This window comes from Mauremys mutica, unplaced genomic scaffold (genome assembly GCF_020497125.1).
Source record: "Mauremys mutica isolate MM-2020 ecotype Southern unplaced genomic scaffold, ASM2049712v1 Super-Scaffold_100183, whole genome shotgun sequence".
Taxonomy (NCBI): Eukaryota; Metazoa; Chordata; order Testudines; family Geoemydidae; genus Mauremys; species Mauremys mutica.
Genome location: NW_025423281.1, coordinates 162,109 through 167,111, shown reverse-complemented (window position 1 = coordinate 167,111; position 5,003 = coordinate 162,109). Strand labels below are relative to the sequence as shown.

Below are 5,003 nucleotides of genomic sequence, written 5' to 3'. Positions count from 1 at the left end.
CCACAGCCGCAGGGCTGGGCACATCACAACCACCCCCTGAAACCCCAAATCTCCAGAACCCACCAACCTGACTAGGGTACCCCCTGCAATCTCCCCCCACAGACACCTCCCCCCACCCCGCACAACACTGTTACCTCAGAGTGTCTGCTGAGTGGATAGAGAGTTATCACCGCCCCCTGCTGGCCAGTCACACAGGCAGAGGGAGCCCTGGGGGATCTCTCTTGAACAGGAGAATGGAAGATCTGGAGAGCAAGAAAGGTAAGAAAAGTCCATGGCCTGTCACTAGCAAATAATGGCCACCCTGGATCCACCCCAGAGGTGGCTGCATCTTAGCACAGGGGGAATCAACCCCTCACAGAGGCCATTTGCTGTGGGGTTTGGGATACTTCTGGACCCACACTGCACTCAGAGTGACCTCCTCATCCCGTGCCAGCTGGAGAAAAAAAAAAGGGTCCAGCGAACTCTCCCGTTACCAGCTGGGAACCACTGACCCCCAAACAGGGGGAGGCCTCTGGCTTTGATGTGTATTAAAGATGTGGCTGGTCTCTTTCATCGGCAAACATTTTAACACAGATAAAGGGGGGAAGAAATGGTTCTCAAAGGAGAGGGGAAAGATCAGCACTGGGAAATTTAACCCCCTGCAACCTCCAGGATGGACAGTGATTCACGGCAACAGGTTTCCTCCAAGGAAGGAGAAGTTGCTGGGATTGAGAGACAGGGGGAACAGCCCCAAACATGAAAGGAATTTTAATTGATATTTGATAATAACGTAGAAGTGAAAGAGAAAGGGGGGAAATCTGAGAGATTTTGGCTCTATTTTTGCAAATAATAGAGAGGAAAGTGGAAAATCAAAGGGATTTTATATCAGTTTATATCTGATGTGCAGTAAAATGTCAGTGTTTCACATCAGTATTTGTTAAATGAATAGAGAGGAAATGGGCAACATTTGCAAACATTTTATATCTATGTTCAAGAAGCTGAGAAAAGGGGTAAATCTGAGATTTTCTTGTTATTTTATAATTAGAGAGGGGGGGAAATCTCAGAGCATATTCAATTAGAAACAAACAACTAGAGAGAAGTGGAGCAAATGTTTAGGGTATTTTATATCAACCTTTGAGATTTGCAGAAAAAAGGTGTCACAAACTATGCAACTGAAGGTGGAAAATCAGACTCCTGGAGAGACCAGGGGGAAATGGGGGAGACGGGAGAGCGGCTCATTGGAGGGGAAAGGGGCGAATCTCCCCGGATTTTACAGCCCGGGTGAGACACTGAGCGAGAAAAGGGGCAGAACTAGAGAGAATTTGTATCAGGGGCGAGAGGCAAGTGGCACAAACAAGGACAGGATCCAGTTAACGCCCCCCCGCCTCCCGTGTCCCACTGACCCTTCCCCCCCCTCCCAACCTCTTGCTAGATGCAACTCCAAGTGTGATTTCGCCTTCCTGATTTCACTCCTTCATGCCGGAGCAATATTTTTATACTCCTCCCTGGTCATTTGTCCAATCTTCCACTTCTTGTAAGCTTCTTTTTTGTGTTTAAGATCAGCAAGGATTTCACTGTTAAGCCAAGCTGGTCGCCTGCCATATTTACTATTCTTTCCACACATCGGGATGTTTTTTTCCTGCAACCTCAATAAGGATTCTTTAATGCTTTAGAGGATTGGAACTGATTTCAGTGGAGGAACATGTTTGCTAGGTTTTTATGGATTTGTACAGGAAAACATTGAGTGTTTCTATTCATTACAGGGATCCCTATTCAGCGGAACTCCTGAACATAACAGAAATACCATTATTTTTGTTGAAGGAAGAGGTTTGTAAAGGAGCACTTGGATTTGAACCAAGGACCACTTGAACTGCAGTCAAACACTCTCCCACTGAGCTATAACCCCATGACTGTTGTGTAGATAAGTCAGAGATCTTAAAGATTTTGAAGGACAGGCCCTGCCTCAGCAATTTCCTGTTCTGTTCCCAGACCACAGTGCTTTTAAAAATGGGGTTTGATTAAACTTATAGATTCATGTAAACACCCCAGCTTGCACACCCACCCACATAGCTTCCACCAGCAACATAGCTACCACCTCTCGGGGAGATGGATTAACTACACGGACGGGATAGCTCTCTCCCCTCCGCTTAGAGCATCTTCATTATTTATGAATAGGTGGGAAATAACCTCCTGAATGGACAGTAACCAATTTATCAAATATTGCTGGGTCTGCATTCAATATGGGTACCTGGTCGTATTGGCTGGATTAGTAGGAGCATTGCCGGCAGATCGAGGGAAGTGATTATTCCCTTCTATTCGGCACTGGAGAGGCCACAACTGGAGCATTGCGTCCAGTTTTCGCCCCCCCACTACAGAAACAAATTGGAGAGAGTCTAGGGGAGGGCAACAAAAATGATTAGGGGGCAGGGGACTTACGAGGGGAGGCTGAGGGCAGGGCCACCCAGAGGGGGGGCAGGTGGGGCAATTTGCCCCAGGCCCTGCAGGGCCCCCATGAGAATACAGGATTCTAGAGTATTGCAACTTTTTTTTATGGAAGGGGCCCCCGAAATTGTTTTGCCCCAGGCCCCCTGAATCCTCTGGGCGGCCCTGCCCCCTCCACCCCCTTCCCTCGTTCTCCTCCCTCCGAGGCCCCACCTGTGCTCCGCCCTCACTCCCATTGGCCACTTCCCACCCCCGCTCTTCCACTGTGGCTGAGGCCTGCTGGTCCACCTTCCGCTCGCTCCTCTCCTCCCTGAAGGCCTCCTTGTGTCTCTCCACCCCCTACCCCAAGGCCTGCCTGCTGCCCCCACCTCTCTGCCCCCTCCCCTGAGACCCGCCCTGCCCACCGCCCCCACCTCTCTGCCCCTCCCCTGAGACCCGCCCTGCCCACCGCCCCCACCTCTCTGCCCCTCCCCTGAGACCCGCCCCGCCCACCACCCCCACCTCTCTGCCCCTCCCCTGAGACCCACCCTGCCCACCGCCCCCACCTCTCTGCCACTCCCCTGAGACCCACCCTGCCCACCGCCCCACCTCTCTGCCCCTCCCCTGAGACCCGCCCTGCCCACCGCCCCCACCTCTCTGCCCCTCCCCTGAGACCCGCCCTGCCCACCGCCCCCACCTCTCTGCCCCTCCCTCCCCTGAGACCCCCCCTCCCCACCGCCCCCAGCACTCTGCTCATCCCCTGTGACGCGCCCTCCCCACCGCCCCCACCTCTCTGCCCCTCCCCTGAGACCAGCCTTGCCCACCGCCCCCACCTCTCTGCCCCTCCCCTGAGACCCGCCCTGCCCACCCCCCCACCTCTCTGCCCCTCCCCTGAGACTCGCCCTGCCCACCCCCCCACCTCTCTACCCCCTCCCCTGACCTTCCCTGTCCACCGCCCCCCCCACCCTGCCCCCTCCCCTGAGACCCACCCTGCCCACCGCCCCCACCTCTCTGCCCCCTCCCCTGAGACCCACCCTGCCCACCGCCCCCACCTCTCTGCCCCTCCCCTGAGACCCGCCCTGCCCACCGCCCCCACCTCTCTGCCCCTCCCCTGAGACCCGCCCTGCCCACCGCCCCCACCTCTCTGCCCCTCCCCTGAGACCCGCCCTGCCCCCCGCCCCCACCTCCCTGCCCCTCCCCTGAGACCCGCCCTGCCCACCGCCCCCACCTCCCTGCCCCTCCCCTGAGACCAGCCCTGCCCACCGCCCCCACCTCTCTGCCCCTCCCCTGAGACTCGCCCTGCCCACCGCCCCACCTCTCTGCCCCTCCCCTGAGACTCGCCCTGCCCACCGCCCCCACCTCTCTGCCCCTCCCCTGAGACCCGACCTGCCCACACCCCCACCTCTCCGCCCCCTCCCCTGAGACCCTCCCTGCCCACTTCCCCCACCTCTCTGCCCCTCCCCTGAGACCCGCCCTGCCCACCGCCCCCACCTCCCTGCCCCTCCCCTGAGACCAGCCCTGCCCACCGCCCCCACCTCTCTGCCCCTCCCCTGAGACCCGCCCTGTCCACCTCTTTCCTCGGTCGTCTGTTGTTATTCCTTGAAACATCAAGGATGGAATTAAAAGCTGAGTTTACTCCAGGGTGAGGAAAGAAAGGAGCCACCAACCCCCTGACAAATCTCAGTGCCCCAGAGAAAACCTGTCCCCTGCTATTGCAATCACTGATGTGCTGGGGATATGGCAGGAAAGGGACTGTCTGAATGATCAAGGCAGGAAATGGACAACAATCTACAGCAACATCATTGACCACAAACACACTCTAACCATGCTCCAGCCAGAAGGGAAATGAGCAGGAATTCTTGCAGTTCAGCCATGGACACACTTACACAATGGCACAGCAGTGTGTGTGTTGTGGAAGCTGGTCTGAGGAAACAACTGGAATTGATCACTCAGGGAGAACAGAACTAGAGTGCAGTGAGAGACCTTTCTCAGCCAAGTAGTTGTGGCTGAGTGGTTAAGGTGATGGACTAAAAATCCATTGGGGTCTCCCTGCGCAGGTTTGAATCCTGCCAACTATGGAGAAAGTTGTGGTTCTTTAGTTTCAAGGGAGCTGGGTCTTGTCTCACTCTCAAGCTGTGTCTACACCATTGGGTAATGTGGCTTTAAAGTGTTTTAATTAAACAGCTGCTGCATGTCCACACTATGCCCCTTGTGTCACCAGAGCACATCCACGCTAGAATCTTGGATGGCCACAGAGAGCAGTGCATTGTGGGTAGCTGTGCAACTGGCTGCAGGGTGCTTTGGGAAGGGTTTGCAATGCCTCACGGGCTGGTACAGCATCACATGATGCAGGTTTCTCTATCCCACTGTTCCACGGGCATCTTACTAGATTGCCAGCTGCTTCTCAACTGCAGTGTGCGTGGCAGGGTAGAGACTGTGTGTGTGTGGGGAGAGGGAGTGTGTCGGCACACTGTCTCTATGTTCAGACAGCTGCTGCAAGCAACCAGTCCTGAGGCAGGGGGTGGGGGCAGCCCCAACATCAGCCCCCGCTTCCCTCACTGGCTCAGCTCAGCACAGCAGCCTCTGTCACACACACACACACT

General features: G+C 55.7%; 1 non-coding gene across 1 annotated transcript; it reads left to right on the top strand.

The window, feature by feature from the left end:
* The first annotated feature begins 4,396 nt into the window (after positions 1-4,396).
* On the top strand, positions 4,397-4,478 carry TRNAF-AAA. Its single transcript has one exon. It is a non-coding gene; the product is annotated as a tRNA-Phe (tRNA).
* The last annotated feature ends 525 nt before the right edge of the window (positions 4,479-5,003 follow it).